Source organism: Panthera leo, chromosome B3 (genome assembly GCF_018350215.1).
Source record: "Panthera leo isolate Ple1 chromosome B3, P.leo_Ple1_pat1.1, whole genome shotgun sequence".
Classification (NCBI taxonomy): Eukaryota; Metazoa; Chordata; class Mammalia; order Carnivora; family Felidae; genus Panthera; species Panthera leo.
Genome location: NC_056684.1, coordinates 11,280,063 through 11,300,125, shown reverse-complemented (window position 1 = coordinate 11,300,125; position 20,063 = coordinate 11,280,063).

Sequence of the window (20,063 nt, the reverse complement as noted above, 5' to 3'; positions counted from 1 at the left end):
CACATTCTTATAGTGAGATGTCAAGGACTTTCTGTTATAGTCATAGGGAGTTTGTAGTTTCAGTTCTACAACTTTAGCCAGAAGTTAAAAATAAATATGAAACACAAGACTTTGCTAGCCTAGACTTTGAAGAGTTGCTCTCCTTCCTTGTGGACATGAAGTTCTTAATTGACCAGAACTTAAAATTAGTCAAAGAGATGAACAAATCAGATAATCTCTCATCTCTTCATCCATTAGGGACTAGATTTCCACCATTCCTCTCCAGAGATTACCACATGGTTGAACCATAAAGCCAAAATTCTCACCATTATTGCTACTCCAGGGGATTAATTTATTGGCTCCAAGTGTACCAGAGACCCAGACAAAGGCACCAAATCAGTATAGCGGAGAAACCTTCTCTTTTTGCCTTCCCTCTTGACTTCCCAGCATGTTCAGGGAAAGCTTTCTGCTACTGTGACCCACATCACACAGGCAGATCTGGACTAAGCTGGTGGTTCAGCATGGTCCTTTGTGATGGAAGGCAGCACAGCTGATCTGATGCTCTCAGTGTGATGCTTCTAGAGTGACATAGCAAATGCCACACACATATTAACAGTTAATTAACACATATCAGACTTGAAGCATTAGAAAGAGAGCCCATGGTTTTCCCACGATGTTAGAGTTGGTAGGGAACTTTGTTATCTTTGTGTCCAATATCCTCATTTGCCAAAGGAGAAACTGAGTCCCTTAGAGGGCAAGACTCTATTGCTAAGGCTCTCACACTAAGTTATGGGTATAGCCAGGACCATAAAATGTAGGTTTTCACTACAGGTGATGTTCATTGTAAGTTATGTCTTACAGCAGTGTCATTTTTCTGGTGCTGAAAACTCCTAAAAGTTTTCATATATATTCAGCATCCTGATCAGTTATTTCACTGCTTGTGTTATGATCAGAGCTCTTTGATCCTGTAGAAGTTTTAGAAGAAAGCCAGGTACTGTATGCTCAGAAATGGTCTTTTTTTTTTTTTTTTAATCAAAGCAAGGTTGATTAGAGACTAGGTAAACAGATATGTCCCTCAGTTTTGACTTAAAAGAGACTATCGATGGATCAAAGCTGCTTAACCAGTCAGTCCACTATTCCTTGTGTCCCTAACATGTGCTGGTTTATGTACATAATTGCATGATGGGGTAAGGTGGATGGTGAGGGAAGGGAGCATGAGTTAACACTAGCACTAGACACTTCACATGCTGTCTCCCTAAGTCCTTGTAGGAATTCTATCAGAATCCTCATTCTGGTTTGTAGGTGGGGGGACACACATATCCAATGTCACAGGGCCAGCTTTCTGGGGAAGTGGGGTTCAAGGTGTCTGGCTACAAAGCTTGAGCCCATATCACTGCATCACAAGGCAGGCATGGACCTAAAAGCCACACTGGTTGGGAGGATTAAGTGCCCTCTTACATACAGAAGCCAGGTGTGGAAGGAATGAAAAGGTCCTCTATGGATTCTCACAGCAGGGAAGCTGAATGTATGATTGTCATTTGCCTGTGCTTTGAGTAATGGGAAGGAGTTTTGATTTGTAGAGATGGGGAAGAGAGAGATGCCTTCCATGTGGAAAGTACTTAGAAATTTGGACACCATAGGACAAGTTCTGGAAAAAGGTAAATAAATTGGTTGGGGTGAGTTACAGCAAGTTGGCAAAGGGACTTGGGAAAGTTTTCCATTCATTGGGTTCTTTTCTACAGACCAGATATTCTACTCTGGGCTTTACATTCATTATCTCATTGCAGTACTTTGAGTAACCCTTCCAGGTAGGTGTAGTCATTGCCATTTATAGATAAGGATCCTGTGGCACAGAATGAGAGAGTGACTAAGGCCAAGGTCACATGCAGTTAAATGTCAGTATTGCTATTTGAACTGGGATCTGTCCGATTCTTGACCCTGGACTCTTAGCACTATTGGAAAAGAATATTAGGTCAAAATTCTTGAAGGTTGTGAACATCAAGTTAAAGGGTCTGGATAGTATATTTTACATAGAACTTTTCCAAAGCTTGTTCTACAAGATGTCGTCTAAGATTTTAGCAGATGTTTCAAGAGGGCTAAGTGCATTTCTGTAGCCCAACTTATTGAGAAAATCCAAAAAACACAGGAAAACAAGTCTGTGTACTCCCTTTAATAGGCCACTGTCTTTTGTGAAACACAGAGAGGTCTGGTTTGCTGTACCTCCCCAAACTTATTCAGCCACATTTCCATGTTCAGAATATCATCTGTCTGTAGAAAGACTACAGTAGGCAGCAGCATGATACAAATATAGATCTGTATTTATGAAAGCATTTTAGGAAGTGAACAAGGCTGGACACAATGGTCCAGCTTGGAGACAGGGAGACCAGTAAGAAAGTAGTTAATTCTAGTGAGGGAAAATGAATGTTATTCTTCCGTGTGATAATCAAAAGACTGGACTGCGGTTACCTGGATTACCAGAATGTCTTCAAAATCCTTATCCAATTAAAACGCCATCCTGTCTGAGAGGGCACTATGAAAACCATGAAAAGCTACACATACACACTCACATATACATTAGCAAAGGCTGGACATTACAGATGCTATGTGAGCGTATAGATGGGCTCCAGGCTATAGTTCCTCACGTGTGATACTGTGTTGATACTGTATCAACCCTCTGTGTTGATGCTGGTTGAAAACATGCACAGTCCATGGACATGGGCAGCTACTGCATCAATCTGGCCACCAACCTCATGGTGGACATTTACCTGCCTCATCGCTCATGGCTCCCTTCCATGCTGAGGCCAAGCCTGCTCATCCAGGGATGCCATTGATGGACAAAGCATATCCTTGGCACCCATACTGGATGAATTCTGGGAATTTCACTAGGTGAATTCTCCACCCACACTGAAACATTCAAGGCAGTGAGAAGCCATTGGTTATCACTAGTCTTGCCAGCTCATACCTTCTTTCCTTGTTTCCCTTGGCAGCTGTAGGTGTGCATGTTTTGTTCTTTGAATCTCATTACTCTTTGTTCCCATCATCACAGACCTTGCTGTCCTCTCTGGGTTATGGGCGAGTTCTATTAAAAACACGTTCAATTTGGAACATGTGAATATTTGGATCATTACTTTAAAAATTTTTTTAACATTTTTATTTGTTATTGAGAGACAGAGCATGAGCATGGGAGGGACAGAGAGAGGAGGAGACACAGAACTTGAAGCAGGCTCCAGGCTCTGAGTTGTCAGCACAGAGCCTGACGTGGGGCTCGAACCCACCAACTGTGAGATCGTGACCTGAGCTGAAGTCAGATGCTTAATCAACTGAGCGCCCCTTGGATCATTACTTTTGTGATCTCCTTGTAAAGGGTCTGTTAAAACAAACCACAGCAGAGTATCAGGGAAATACCTGGGTGTGCAGTGGAGGGGGACAGACTAACTGCCTTAGGAGCAGATAGTATTGATGGGATTTCTGACTTCAGGTCTTGATACCTATGTGACTTTGGACAAGTTACCAGTGCTTTCTAAACTTAGGTTTCCAAACATGAAAAAAAAAATGGGAATACTATAATTCTTTCTATAATGGGTGTAAGGGTTCAAAGAAGACAAAGCTCTCAGTAAATGTTAGTGCCCAACATCTGTCCATAGGGAGGACTTGGTGGGAGTACACTGGCTTCTGCTGTTGGCACAAACCTCTTTCCTCTTTCGCTTTGCTTTTGTCTATCAGCTAGTGCCCATTCAGGTCCAGAAGTTCTGGTGGCCAGGCAATTGCTCCAATTTTAGCCACATCTGATTCGTATCTCCACTTCAGGGACTTCAATGTAAATGGCTCTACTGTTGCCTCTTAAAAGAATGTGTCAGTTCTATCAACTCTGGGAATTGCTGGGTTCCAAACTCTCCCTCAAGGGAGCCATTTAGCAACATAACTTAGATTATAGTGGAGTTAATGTTTAGTGAACACCTGCTACGTGGTAGGCAGTATGCTCTGTGCTTTCACACAAGCTTTCTCACTGATGTTACAGAAAATGACTATTATTTTATGGAACTGTCAGTAGCTCAAGGTAGCGTTTATACATGCATGTCCAATCCTGGTAGAGCAAAGCTTTTCTTTCCCCCTCCTAGGGGTGATATTCAATATATTTATCAATGAGTATGGCTTGGATACCAACCAAACAGAATAAAGAGAGTGCTTTGGGGGCACTCTCAGTTTACCAGCTGGAATAGAAATATCTTAACAATTCAATTTTCAATATTTTGATAATTGGTATGACTAATCTAGATGAATTGCAAGCCAGTCCTCTTTCCCAGTGGTTCAGACCCTGGTGAGATGGTAAAACAGTCCTTTCCATTCTCCAATTGCTGTTAGGGGAAAATGCTGAAGATGCTGCCTTTGGGGCACCAGAAACAGAATGAAAACTAGGTCCACATCTTCTGAGATTTGGACATGGACAGAATCTTGGTGGGCTAGTCGAGACAGGGTAGTATAGTGGTGATGACAGCAGCTCTGGATCAGATGAGGCCTCCCTCCATACTTACTAGCTGTATGATATTGGGCATATTTTTAGGCTTGCTGAGCCTCAGTTTCCCCATTTGTGGAATGGTGATAACAGTACTACCTCAAGGGCTTTTCATGCAGCTTTATGAAACAATATAAGTAACTTTACACTGTTATTAGTTATTGGTGTAAGTGGAACAATACTTTCAAAATACCCCTCAAAGTTATCTCTCTTCTCAGTAATCCAGTTTTGTTTTTCCTTTGACATGTCTGCCCTCATTGCTTGAGGAAGAAAAGAACAAAGACACAAAGGAGGGAAGATTCATCAGAGAGATGGCTTGTATCAGACAGGAAGGGGAAGAAGAAGGCCCCTCCATTGCGGGGGGAGGCAGAGAAATGCAAATCATGCAAAGGGCAAGAGGTCAGACAAGTGTTTTTGCTCCTCCCCCAACTCCTCTGGGAGCCTGAGGAGGATTTATAGAAACAACCAAATCATTTGGGTGAGTCCCAGAATAAGAGAGCTTACTCTTTGTTTCCCAGAGTGTCCCCTGGGAAAACTACAGGTGTCTCTAAGAAGGTCCACTCCTAGGCTGACACTGGTAGAAACGGTGTAGCACCAGTGGTGTGGGATGTTTGCTCCTGAGATAGTTCTCAGTTCTATGCTCACCTGTGGCATCTCGGGCCCCAGAAGTTTCTTCATTACCTAGTGCGGGGGGTGGGGGGACACAAAGTACTGAGAGATCCTGGTGTCCAGAATGTTTCCAGGAAGTAGCCCAGCATCGGAGGGCCTCCTGAGTGAAGGCAGGGGACTTCAGACCACCTTGGACCTCAGCAACATACCCAAGATACTTCTCAGGGAGCATTGGCACAGAAGACCCAGTGAGGAGGTGAGAGGAGGGTTTGCCTAGCAGAGGGTATGGGGACCTAGAGGACAGTGGGTGACCAGAAGCCCTGCTCCTCCCTGCTGTGAGGCTATGTCCTCCCCACTTCACACAAGCCTGGAAGGAGAAGGGAATGAGGAACCCCCTTGAAAGGAAATAAAGGGCTAGATAAGGAGTGAGGAATGGGATTGGAAAAAGAACAGAGAAATTGCTGCCTTGATGATAATACATTTTCCTCCTCCCTGCTCCCCACCCCTGCTGTTTTCAAAATGTGGGCTCAGATGAGGCCAGTTCCAGACACTGACTTCATGCTATGTAGTCTGGATACAGCACACCAGATACTATTAATGATAGCGACAATAATAAAGCAAGCTTGACTTCATTGACTTCCAACACCATGTCAGGCAATGGTCACGTACAAGGGGAGAGCAGCACAGTATCACAGGGTCTTTGTACTTCCCACCAAAGAGGGGTTTCTCCAGCACCACACTGCATCCCTCTGAGCTCAGTGACCACAGTCCAGCTCCTCTGGTCTTTTGGCTTCCAGTCTTCACTCCATGCTTTTGCCTGGACCTGTTTGGATGGCCCTGACAAGACACTTCCTCTGAGTGTATCTCCACTCTTCTTCCATTAGAACCACAGCCCCATCTTGGTTCACATTTGTCACTAGTTACAGTCATTCTCATTCCCTGACACCTGACCTATGTCCCTTGTCTCTTGCCCCTCACAGCCTCCCATCTGCACTATCCAGCTTCCAGTCCAGGACCCATCCATGGTGCCACTCTCTTGCCAGTATCCCCAACTCAAGCCCTTCCACCTCACCCTTCTGACAAAAACCCAACCCTGCACCACTTCCATTCTTAGCCCTTTCTGCTGAGCGTTGTGGAAGAAAAATATAATCACACAGGTCTGCAAACTGGGTCCATGATGAATTCCCAACATTTAGCCCTGCACGGAGCTACAGCATGGGCCAGAGCTAGTGCTACTCTTTCTAGAAGCTCTCTATCCCATTCTGCACAGTGGCCTTTACTGAGCACTTCCACCCCCACCCTGTCTTATCAGGTAATCTTATGCACTACCCCCAGAGAAAATTAATACCACAAGCAAACATCCTCAAGATGTCCTCAGGTTTCTGCAAAGCTGCAGAAGGATTAATACTTGAACACACCCTTTCTCCTTTTCCTTTGCATCCAAGGCCACCCCACCTCCTATACTTTGTACTTCATTCCCTCCTGCCTCCTTGACAGCCTGGCTTTATCCCCCTTTGCCTTGTATTATCAACTTCTCCTTCAATCCCACCTCCTTTCCCTCCATGTTAAAAGATTCTGAAGTCATTCCCACCCTAAAAAATAAAAACAAATGGAAAACAATCTCCCTGAGGCCTACATTTCCCCTCAGCTATGGATCCCATTCTTCCTTTCCCAGGTCTTGTCAATATTCTGGAAATGGTGCATTTTTACTCTTTGCTTCTACCTCGTTTTCACCCACTCCTGGGTCCCTGCACCCCACCATAATCCCAACCATCCCACTGAAAATGCTCTTGTCAAAGTCAACAAAGACCAGTTGGTCATTATAATCAATGAGCACTTTTCAGACTATCTTATTTGGCCTTTTAGTAGTATTACTCCCTTTACAAAACATATTGACTCCTTTAGGTGCCATCTCATCACATTTTCCTGCATCTCCACATACCTTGCTGGCTACTTCTACTCAATCTCTTTTTTGGGGGAGGGGCTTCTTTGTCTCTGAAGGCAGTCCTTTAACCTAGTGGTTCTCAAAAATGTTCCCATGCATTCAGATCACCTGGAGAGTTTGTTAAGACACAGATTCCTGGGCCCTACCCCTATAAGTTCTGATTCAGTAGGTCTGGAGTGGGTCCTGAGAATTTGCATCTCTATGAAGTTCCCAGGTGATGCTGATGTTGCTGGTCCAGGGACCACACTTAGAAAACCACTGCGGTAGGTGCCTGCAGTGTTTGTCTTAAGCTTTCTTCTCTTCTTCACACCAATGGTTCTTGACTTGGGTTGTACGTTAATATTGCCCAGGAAACTTTAAAGAAAAGAACAGGGAGGCTGTGTTAGTTAGAGGGAAGGAAGGAAGCTCAGGTATTGGCATTTAAAAAAGTTGACCAGGCGATTCCAATGTGCTGCTAGGGGTGAGAACCACATGCCCCAGGTGATGCCCCCTATAGTAAGGCTCCTCTTACCCTCCACCTGTTAATGACTTGTGGCTTTCAGACTTTAGATGTTAGTCATGAGCATCAACCTGGATTTCTAACCACGCAGTGGACGCCTACTCTCAGATGGCTCACAGAACCCTCACATTCAACATGGCCACTTGAACCCATTGTTTCCTACCTGCTCCTCTTTTGGGTTTGCCATTTCCATGGAGGGCTCTCGCACCCCCCGCTCCAGTTGCCGAAGCTAGAAAACTTGTGGTTAGATTATACTCTTCATCTCTCTGCTAATTTCCTATGACTGCTGAAACATATTTCCACAATGTGGTGGCTTAAACAATAGAAAATTTTTCTCTCACAATTTGGAGGCCAGAAGTCCAACATCTGGTATCACTCCGCTGAAACCAAGGTGTTCCCGGGGTCATGCTCCCTTGGAGGCTCTAGGGGAGAACAATTTATTGTCTCTTCCAGCTTCTGGCCAGCATTCCTTAGTTTGTGACCACATCACTCTGAATTCTGCTCCATGGTCACACTGCCTTTTTCTCTGTGTCAAATTTCCCTCTGCCTCTTGCTTATAAAGACACTCATGAGTGCATTTAGGACTCACTGGATAATCTACGATAATCCCATTTCAAGATCCTTAACTCAATCACATCTGCAAAGGCTTTGCTATAGAAGGTATCATTTACATGTTCCAGGGATTAGGACCTGGTATCATTGTGGGTCATTATCCACTACCAGTTCCCTCACCCCCATGCCTCCATCATTGATTCATATCCAAATCCTTCCCATTCTACTTCCTAGGTATCTAAGCATTTGTACTTCCCTCTATCTACATTGTTATGTTGAACTCCAGGTTCCATCATCTCTTGTCTGAATTATACATCAGTCTCTTAATTGATATGCTGTCTGCCATCATGCTACCCTCCAGTCCTTTTCAGTAAAGCAGAATAATTTGCCCCCAATAGTGATAATATTCCTCTGCTTTATTTCCTGTAATGGCTTCTCATGATTTCCAGTAATATCCATTCTCCTGATCCTGGCTTTGGGACTCCACTCTGGCCCATACCTACTTCCCTTCTCTCACTACTCATCTGTGCCAGTCTTTGATCTTAGAGCCCTATATCATCTTTCCTCTGCCCAGAACAGCCTTCACACTTCACAACCCCATACTGCATCCCTGGGGCAGGTTTCCATGGCTACTCATGTTTCCTCAATCATAGACCTGGCAAAGATCAATTGTAACTAGTTTAATTTTGTTTCCCAACTAGACTGTAAGCTTTGGGATGGGGGGGGGCAGGCTTATGTTGGTATTGTTCTCCTCTTTCTCAGTGTTTAGTACAGTGCTCACCTCAGCGTAGGCATCTAGCAATATTTATTGGGTTGAATTCCCATGGCCTGTTCCCCAGCCCATTGTCCCCAGGGTCTTAAGGACACCATTTGGACTATTTAGACATCACTAGTACACAGTGAGAAACCAGTGCCTATTCCCAGAAGCCCCAGGTGCATGTTTTTTCACACCACCGGTGGGGCTCACCTGTGTATTCCCTCCATCACATGGTTTCTGGACAAATCAAATTGGCATGATGCTGGTTTCCTCTGATTGGCTGGAAAATGATCCCACATCTATTCTAAGCCCTGCATCTGGTTCCCACGCTCCACATTCAAAGCTCTTTAGTGGGACCAGACCCTACACATCCATAACCATTAACCTAGACAACCTTGTACCTATAGGATTAAGACTTTATGCCTCTGGTATCTCCCTGCCTGCTGTCTTTCCAGACACTAACTACTGCATGCAGGGATGAGTCAGGGGCACGGGGCAGACGGTCTTTGATAACAAATGAATCTAGTTACAGGTAATTAGAGGACCATCAGGCTATCTCACTGATACAGCATAAGGCAATCATGCAGATAAAAAGCTCTAGGCGAAATAAAGTCCCAGATGCTCTCACCTCTTGCTCAGCTGAACTTCTTTATTCCCATCCATTGTCTCCTTGCAGATCTTTCAACTTAAACTCTTGTTCTTGGCTCCTTGCCCTCTGCACAGATCTCAGAGTTTAGGATTTACCCTCTGCCTCTAGCTAGCCTGGATATAGTATCAAGCATGCAGCGCTTAGTGCTTCATCATCCTACCAGCCTGCCCTTTGCTAGCCCTGCAAAATGGGGATGGGGAAAGGCTGTGTGTGTGTGTGTGTGTGTGTGTGTGTGTGGTGTGACAGAGCAGCTTAATGATTTTTCTCTTTGCTTGTTGGTCTGCAAGCCTTCTCTCTCATTTGTCCACTCCTGCCTCCAGGACTGTCAGCATAAAGACCTTTCTTATCTCTCTACTTCCTTGGCTCATTGCCCTACGTGTTCCTCCACCCACACTGCGTTTCAGGACTCTGTGCTTGTCATGTGCTGTTCCTGTTCCTGGCACGCTATTCCCATTTTCTCTGCCTTGCAAATTCTTACCCATCCATCGGGACCAGCTCCAATGCCCCTTCCTTTCTGAATCTTCCCCACCACCACAAGGCAGAGTTAGACATTCCCTGCTTTGTGCACTCACAACACCCTGTACTGATCTCTATTAGAGCGTTTGCCATATTGCACGGTCGTACTCTGTTTACAGGTCTCTCTCTCTCCCCGACTAAGATGTGATCTTGTTCACTAGGTCTCATTCATCTCTAGATTGACTATGCCCCACCTATAATTGGTTCTCTGCATTTGTTACAGTTACGTGTGGACTGAGAGAAGTCCCCATCCAGGAAGACTTGCTCAGCCTCAGGCAAGTGGGGTAAGTGGCCCTTGGAGAATCAGTGGCAGAGGCTTCCCTCCCCACTCATCCTCTGGCTGCTCCCACTTCTTTTGTGATTTAATTGGGATTTGGCACTTCAGACTCTTGGCTGGCCCCTTTAGAAAGAGAGTCATCAGTGGTGAAAGCTCTCCACATCAACTCACATCTACAGGGCTTGCTGAAATGACGCCCCTGCCCCTCCTGGCCTCTCCAGCACCTGAGCAAGCTGCCTGGGGACCCCACTATGGTTGGATTGGCAGGCAAAGTGGTTTAGAGGAGCCCCTGCACCTGGAAGGGTATTATCTCAGCAACATTGGAGCTTAGAAAATTAATGAAAAGGGAGGGAAGTCATTGGGATTTTAGACTTGCAATCAGGGGCTCTGCGACCCCCGAAGCTGGCAGTACTAAGGGAGCTAATGTGCCGACCATGAGAGCTCAGCTGGTCTCCATTTGCTGATCTCTGCGTCGCAGGGGGAGCTGGGCACTCTTTCCTCATGCCAGACAATGAGATGCTGGCAGAGAGGCAGTAGTCACGTTGCTGCAAATGCCAAGCCAGGGCAGTTCTGCCAAGATTTGGAGGCACAGATGATTCCCCGGCAGCCCAAGAGGTTTAACCCATGCGGCTGTCCTCACTGATTCAAAAGGAAATCTGGAAGGAAACAGATACTTGTTGGGCACCGATCATGTGTCCTACACTTTATATGGTTTACTCCAATCTGCCCGACAAGTCTGGGGTTTCTGCGTACCATCGCATCAACAGAGGAGAAACCCAGGGCCTCTGAGGTTAAGTCCCTTCTCACAGAAGGACCACCTCTTAAGTCCTAGAGGCTGTGTCCCACACAAGGGCACTTGACCACACAGACAAATGGGAACTGAAATGTAGCCACACTTGGGTTGTCAAGCTGTGCCCAGAGGGTGCCTTTACTAATTTACAAAGGTCTCCCAGAGAGTGGCCATCATCCTGCTTCACAGGTAGAACTCAGTTTAGAGTTGGGTTGGCCCAAATCCTCAACTGACTATCCTGCATTCCTGTCTATTTCAGTCTTAACTGCAATCCCTAAGGAGCTCAAAACTCAGGTGTGGGCAAAACAAAGTAGGGGGAGACTCAGTGCTGGAAGGAATGGGGATCCAGTGACCTCGTTTCTTCGTATCATCTTATCACTTGTAATCATGACCCTCATTTCTTTGTGGGTGCCCCCCTGATGCCTCTCATTTCTTTAAAAACATTTTTTTTACATTTATTTATTTTTGAGAAACAGAGTGAGACAAAGCGTGACTGGGGGAAGGGCAGAGAGAGAAGGAGACACAGAATCTGAAGCAGTCTCCAGGCTCTGAGCAAGTGGTCACCACAGAGCATGATGTGGGGCTCAAACCTGTAAACTGTGAGATCATGACCTGAGCTGAAGCCGGACACTCAACTGACTGAGCCACCCAGATGTCCCTGCCTCTCATTTCTTAGTATAAGCTGCTTTGGGATGCAATTGAGTAGGGTAAGGAGACACGGACACATATTTTTGCTTTTTTTTTTTTTTAATCAATAAACACCAACACGCCTTTAGTATCAGACTTCTGGGCATAGGGCAGCTAGCTTGATTGTTTTGCTCACAGCAGATAAAGATGGGGCTTGGAGGTCAGCATCTTCATGGAATTGCTCTATATAATATAGTCAAGTCAGACCAAACACATCCCAAGTGCTGGTCTTATTCCTGCCTTCTCACCACTTCAGCCTCTGCCGCTGTCTCCATCCTCTCCAGCCCATTCTACAGACCTCTGGCAGATGAATCTTCACATAACAGTTGGTTGTTTCTCTTACCAACTCAAAACCCTTACTGGGTTCCATGTTGCTTAGAAGTCCTAACTTCATCCAAAGTGCTTCTCAAAGTGTGGTCCCAGACCAACAACATCAATATCAGCTGAAAACTTGTTAGAAATGCAAATATTTAGGGCTCCACCCCAGACCTATGGAATCAGAAACCCTGGGCATGGGGTCTGGCAGTCTGAGGAACAAAAACCCTCCAGGTACCTCTCATTCTTACTAAAGTTTGGGAGCCTTTGGCCTGTCCTAAATCCTGACTTCCCATCTCTTTGTTACTTTCCACTCCAACCAAATTGATTCTCTCCCTGATCCTGGTCATGGGCTGTTTATTTTCCTCTTTATCTCTGCTCCTATGGTGCCCACTGGCAACAGTAGTAGCTGGTTGTCATTCTAACCCCCATCCTCCCCTTCTTTGATAGCAATCCATCTGTATTATGGAGACACTGTTGTGCCTAGATGACCACTTTTCCATTGAAACTAGGTGTGCTTACAGAGTTAAATTCTAGCTAATCATTTTAAGTGGAGTATCCTGAGAAGGAAGGACAGACAGCTGGAGTAAGCCCCTTTTTGTCTCTCCACTTTTTCCTCTTCCTCCTGACTGCTTCCTGGAATATGGACATAATGGCTGGAGCTCTAGCAGCCTTCAAGGACCTTTGGGATAACCTTGACAGGGAGGCTATACACAGCCAAGCAGAAAAATAGAAAAAGCAAGGGTCCCATGGAGCTACCATGGCAAGCCTTTGAATCTGATCTCTGAACTTTACAGGAGAGAGAAAATCCCTGTGTGTAGAAGCCATGGAAATTAGGTTTCTGTTAATAGCAACCAAAAGCAATTTCTAACTCAAAACGCCTTCCAAATTTCTCTTTATTTATACATACCCAACCTGTTCTTTAATGCCTGATTTGTTCACGTGTTACCCATTTAACAAACACTGTGGCATCTATTCTGTGCTAGGCTCTAGGTAGGTCCTGGAGATGCAAAGGCAAATGAACATAGCATCATCACATGCTGGCATGATTGTGCATTTGTCTCTCTTGCCCACTATTTCATGAGCCTGTATGCCCTTTAAGTCCAGAGCCTCTGACTTATTCATCTTTGGATATTCAGCCCTTAATGTGGAACATAATGCTTGAAAGGAGTCTAGTAAAAGTTTATGGTCTGCCACAGACATCCCTAGAAGGTTCATGTGAGTTCTTTCATCCGCATTGATCAAAAGGGAAGTGATGTTTACTAAGCACTTACTACATGTCAGTTACCATGTTAGACATTTTTTTCCCACTCAGGATTTTACTCTTTCCTACAGGTCACCCAGTGATATTTAGGTTGTCTTCATTGTACATTTGAGGAAACTGAGCCTTGTTCAGATAAAAATGACTTGCTGCTTTCTAACAACACAGCTGTTAGCTGATTGAAGTGGGAACCTATTGGGATGTTTTTGGTTGTAAGAAACAGAAAATCCTGTTTAAACTGGCTTAAATGATAAAGGGAATTGACTTACTTCCAAAACCTAAGCCTTCAGGGGTGGGCTGGCTCTATGCAACAGTAGTCCTAGATGGCTCCTTCCTCTACAATTCACAAAATTCCTGAAGTTCACTCTGATTGAACTAACTTTGCTTCCTTTCCCACTCTTGAATCATTGCAGGGTTGATGGTGATGGGGTCTTAGGGTTGAACTAACCTTTATGGCTTCCAGGTGAGCATACAAACACAGGCTTCTAGGTGATAGTCCCCCCCCCTTTTTTTGTCCACTCCATGCTCCATCCCATACTGCAAAAGGCTTACATGCATGTAGACAACCCTGCTCTTATCTTCCAACTCCACATGTGTTCTAAGTGTGTGCCCACTTAGGGTATCATCTACCTTTGGAAGGAAGAACTTGGAAAGAGGCCAGTGCAGGTCCAGAGAGTGGAATCTGGGTGTGGACAGTGAGGGTGTGATCAGTGAGGGAATGTGCAGACCTCTTGTGGATCTGTTTCCTCACTCAGACTCTCACCCCATAGTGAAATGTGTACTTGAAGCAGGTTTCAGAGCTAGACACTCTGAAGTGTAGGGTACAAGACAGGGGCCCTGACTGTAGTTCTGGATTTTGTGATCAGCCTCAGTTAATGGGGTCCATCTACAGAGCTGGAGGTGTTACGGAACCAGGCTGGAACGCTGGCGGAAAAACCAAGTGGCACTCGGAGATCTTGGTGGATCAGGGATTTGTTTAACACCAGTGGGCTCAGAGGAGACTGTCTCTCCAAAGGTCTGAGCGATGAATGCAAGTGGGGTGGGTAATTGACAATCAGCTTCCATATCTGTGGGGGTTTTCGCACGTGCAGCAAACAAAGGAAGAAGGACCCACAGGAGGGGTCTCTAAGCTAGAGACCAGAGTCTGTTTTAGCCCCATAGGCCATCTTTGACATACTTTATTCACTCTCTAACATTCCCCCCATTGATGCCTTAAAAAAAAACCAAACTTTTAGTAGTCATCACCTTTCAGTTTTACAGGGTGGTACTCTCAGAAGGCTAAGATATGTGCAGTAGTTTGGCGAGCAACAGTGTTTTCAATAAAACGTACCATGGCATTCAGTATACAGGGGCTGATGGATACAAGTAAAATTTGGAGAGGAAGGGCCCCGCCAGGGTGGAAGCCAGGATGCCCAATCCGTAAGATCCCATCCTTTCCATTGATTGATACTTTCCTGTTGTCTACGTTGAATTCTTTCCTTGAGTTCCTTAACTTTAGTTGTAACTATTCCTGGCTGGTTTACATAATAGCAACATTCCTCCCCCAGAAAGATGCAAGTCCCTCCTTTTTCTGAAGTGAGAAGGTTGAGAGCTCGCCTATTTTGGAGGGTCACTGCCGCCAGAGAGTTTATTTGGTTTTGTAAGGTTACCAGAGAATCTGCCACCCGTTCCATGTCTTCACTTAGCTCTTGAGATAGTCGATGGTATAGTCCTATGGATGAACCTATACCCCCATTCCAGTTCCTATTCCTGTCACAATTCCTGTGCCTATCAGAATGGGTAGCAGGAGCTGATCTTCAGTGTATACGGATATCTCTGGGGTTAGGAAGACGGAATAACATCTGAGTCCAGTTGGCCTCTAAGCATCGGTAGGCCAAATTAGAACACAGAACACCCCAGGGGCTGAACATAGGGTTGTATTCCTCTTTAAGGTTATATTTCTTCCACATAGAGAGGTACCGTTCATACCTTCAGGGACTATACAGATTAGATTGTCAGCATTTGTGAGATGGACCCCAGTGGCCAGGGGTCCAATTAAGACAGAGGTGTTGGTTTTGAGATTTTTTAGGAACTTCCCAGGTCAAAGGGATAGGAGTGGCTAAGTAAGCCCTCCAGCTGAGGGGCAAGCACAACCAGCAGGTTTGGGTGTGATTACCTATTTTATGGAGGACTTGTTGAGTAGTGTTGGCCCAGTGCTGGAGTGGGGAATTGGTAAGCATCTGATTGAGGGCTGAAAGGTTCAAACCTTGGTAGGCTGCCAGGGGAGTGGTCGCCTTTATGGCTTGTATTACCCTATCCTGGGTATCCTTTATAACCTTTTGAAGGGCCCTGTCTTGCACCCCTCCCCCGTCCGAGATCCCCCATTGAGGAAGGTAAGCATAGCAAGCTCGTTTCCCTCTCTGGAGGCCCTTGTTGTGACATGGGTTTCTGACATTTTGGGTTATCTCTATGGTCCAATACTTAGTCCTTGGGGCACTGGGTGACTGACAGAGAGTGGGTGTTTTTCCCTTGTAGCAATCTTTGTGGAGGGAGGTGAAGACACTGAATGCCCTTGACCCTCTTAATGTCATATAACAGTCCTGGGGGCAAAGTGGGTAAGCGGCAGTTGTGAGGGTGAGAGAGGTTATCATAATATACAGGCAATACTTAATAATCCTCCTATCCAGAGGAGGTATGTGAGACCCAACATGCATCTTTTGCCCCATGTCCAGGTTGTTGGTGCAGTCTCTATCAGTCCAACAGTAAGAAGTAAGATCAGGGCTATGACACCAGTAAGGGGCAAGGGCTGGCAGAGTTGCATCCAAACCCCTGGGCTAGGTTCATGCATTGATTCCTCAAGCTTCTGCCATACTCAGGCCAGCCAGCTTCTGAGGTGTGGCTGGAGCAGGGCTGAAGGTCTCAGGGGCCAGTTTCCCTTTTGAAGGTCAGTTTAAGTGGTTTGATTGGATTTGGATCACTTTACCAGGTTTTGGGTTCTTCTGAGTTGGCCTTCTTAACTCTGAAATGATGGACCCATGGGGTGATACCTGAAACTTTAAGGGCTGTAGGAGTTGTTAAAATAACAGTATGAGTCCCAGTCCACCGTGATCAAAGAGGTTCCCTCTTCCGATCTTTGACCCACACAGAGTCTTCTGGATGAAAGAGGTGAATGGTGGTCCCTAAGGAAATTGGGGCCCTCTCTATGGTGTATCTCTGTAGCTTATTTAGGACTGCCCCCAAGGTCTGGAGCTGTTCTCTTATTCCCTTGTCTCCAATCTGGTGTAGGTATCCTGGGAGTTTTCCTAAACATGGTGGGGAGGGGGGGTCGCTCATATAATAACTCAAAAGGGGAGAATCCCAGTGCCCCAGGCATGCATTGGGCATGCAGGAGGGCCAGTGGTAGTAAATATGGCCATGGGAGATTAGTCTCTTGGTGGAACTTAGCCAGGGTTTCCTTGAGGGTGTGATTCATCCGCTCTACTTTCCCTGAGCTCTGGGGTCGGTAAGCAGTGTGCAGTTTCCAGGTAATGTTGAAGGACTTTGTTAGGGTTTATATACTGTCTACCACAAATGCAGGTCCATTATCACTGTGTATGGTTAAGGGTAGGCCAAACCGAGGCACAATCTCCCATAGAAGAGCTTTGGCCACCTTGTGACTTCGTTCCATTCTGCTTGGGAATGCTTCGACCCATCCTGAATATGTGCAGATTATTATAAGAAGGTACCTGAACACTTTGTTTGGTTGTATGTCAGTAAAGTCCACTTCTAAGTCTTCAAAAGGGGCAGCCCCCATCCTTTGCATGCCAGGTGGGGGCCGAGGGACAGACCAAGCATTGTTTTTGGCACATGTTACACGTTGCTCACTGACAGCTCGGCATAATGCCCGCAGCTAGCTGATATAGTTCTTTTTGAGGAGGGCCTCCAGTGCAGTTTTCCCTAGGTGCGTGAGTTGGTGATACTCCTTCACTAGATGTTTTCCCATAGATGATGGGACAAAGATGTGTCCATTTGGCATGACCCACCATCCCTCTTTGCTTAGTGTGCCCCCTTCTGTGGAGGCCCAACTTCTTTCTTCATTTGTGTACAGGGGCGGGGAGGCTTCCCTCTGGGGCACAAGAGTCATAGTGTAGGTAGGAGCTTTGCCTGGGTCACCACAGGTGGCCACTCTGGCTGTTTTGTCGGCCAGGCGATTTCCTTGAGTTATGGGGTCATCTCCTTTCTGATGTCCCTTACAGTGTAGGATAGCTACCTTGTCTGGCAGCCATATGGCCTCAAGAAGATTTAATATTTCTTCCTTGTTTTTGATAGTTTTCCCTGCAGCAGTAAGGAGGCATCTTTCTTTATAGATGGCCCTGTGTACATGCACAGTAGCAAAGGCATACTGGGAAGCAGTGTAGATGTTAACTTGTTTACCTTTGCTAAGGATGAGGGCTTGGGTTAAGGCATACAGTTCAGCTCATTGTGCCGACCATCCTTCCTGCAAGGTTTTGGCTTCCAGAACTTCGGTGGTTGTGGTTACCGCATATCCTGCTCTTTGGCTGCCTTCTTGTAAATAGCTGCTCCCATCGCTGAACAGGGAGATCTCCAGGTTTGTTATTGCCTGGTCTTGTAGTCTGGGTGGCTGGCGTAGACTTCATCCACTACTTGAGAACAGTCATGGTCGGGTTCTCCCTCCATGGAAAGGAAGGTGGCCGGGTTTAGTGTTCTTACTGTTTCGAGAGTGACCCTTGGGTTTTCATAGAGAAGGCCTTGGTATTGTGTCAGCTAAGAATTAAAGAGGAAACTATATCCTTGGGTGCTCGTGAGGGTCGTGACTGCGTGTCAGACTTTAATATTAAGTGTTTGTCCCAGTGTGAGTTTGTCTGCATCCTTGATGAGCAGGACTGTGGCTGCCAGCCCTCTGAGGCACGGTGGCCATCCTGTAACCACAGGATCAAGTTTTTTTTTTTTTTGACAGGTAGGCCACTGGCTGTTGCCAAGGCCCCATACTCTGAGCACTCCAAGGGCTATTTTTGGTGGGGGGGGGGGCGGATTAGGTCAGTACTTTATTTTTAATTTTATTTTTTTATTTTTTAAAATTTACATCCAAATTAATTAGCATATAGTGCAACAATTTCAGGAGTAGATTTCTTAGTGCCCCTTACCCATTTAGCCCATCCCTCCTCCCACAACCCCTCCAGTAACCCTCAGTTTGTTCTCCGTATTTATGAGTCTCTTCTGTTTTGTCACCCTTCCTGTTTTTATATTATTTTTGTTTCCCTTCCCTTATGTTCATTTGTTTTGTCTCTTAAAGTCCTCATATGAGTGAAGTCATATGATTTTTGTCTTTCTCTGACTGACTAATTTCACTTAACATAATACCCTCCAGTTCCATCCACCTAGTTGCAAATGGCAAGATTTCATTCTTTTTGAGTGCCGAGTAATACTTCATTGTATATATATATACCACATCTTCTTTATGCATTCATCCATTGATGGACATTTGGGCTCTTTCCATACTTTGGCTATTGTCGATAGTGCTGCTATACACATTGGGGTGCATGTGTCCCTTCGAAAGAGCACACCTGTATCCATGGGTAAATGCCTAGTAGTGCGATTGCTGGGTCCAAGGGCTATTTTGTCCTTTTCATGTATGAAGAGGTTAAAGGGCCTTGCTATGTCAGGCAAACCCAGGGCTGGGGCTCGTCCCAGAGCCACCTTTATTTCTGTGAAAGTGGCCCTTGCCTCCTCAGTCCATGCGAAGGGCTCCTGATCTGGTCCTCCCAACAGGTCACAGAGGGGCCTTGCTATGGCTGAGAATCTGGGAACCCAAATGCGACAGAACTCTGTGGCCCCTGAAAATTCACACAAGCCTCATTTTGTTTGGGGCTGTGGCAGTGTGGTGATAAATTTCTTCCTTTCCGGTACTAGTTCTCTTTTTCGTTTTGTGAGGATGAAGCCTAAGTATTGGAACCGCTGCTGACAAATCTGTGCCTTTTTCTAAGAGGCCTGGTACCCTGAGTAGGATAGGAGATGCAGGAGGGCCTTGGTACCTTTCATATAGTATTCTTGGGTGTCGCTGGCAAGGAAGAGGTCATCTACATATTGGAGGTGGACACACCTTGTGGTTTCCCTCGGAAAGTCAGCAAGGTCTGCAGCTAGTGCTTCCCCAAAAAGAGTGGGCGAGTCCTTGAAACCTTGGGAAAGTGGTGTCCAGGTCAGCTGCATCTGGCTGTAATGGGCTCAGCCCATTCAAAGGCAAACAATGGTTGACTTTAAGGAGCCAGGCAGAAGCAGATGAAAGCATCCTTTAGATTGAGGCATGTAAACCATCTGGCTGACCCCGGAATTTGGCTGAGGAGAATATATGGGTTTAGAACCATTGGGTGTAAGGAAACAGTCACTTTGATAATGGCCCCCAATTCCTCTACTGGTCGGTATCCTCCTCCTGGCTTCTTGACTGACAAGAGCGGGGTATCCCAAGCTGATTGGCATTCAGTTAGAATACCTGCTTCTCTATGCTTGGTCAGGTGCTCTTGTATATCCATCCTAGCCTCTAGTGGAAGGGGGCACTGCCTTTGTCTCTGAGGTTGGGCTCCAGGAATCAGGTCAACAATGAAGGGGGCCCGATTCTAAGCTAGTCCAGGTGGGTTATCTTCAGCCCATACTGAGGGGAATGTAAGCCTGAATTCTGAGGGGCTATAGGGTAAGGGCTGGGCACAGAATAGTCTCCATTCTTCTTCCCTTGGCAGGGTA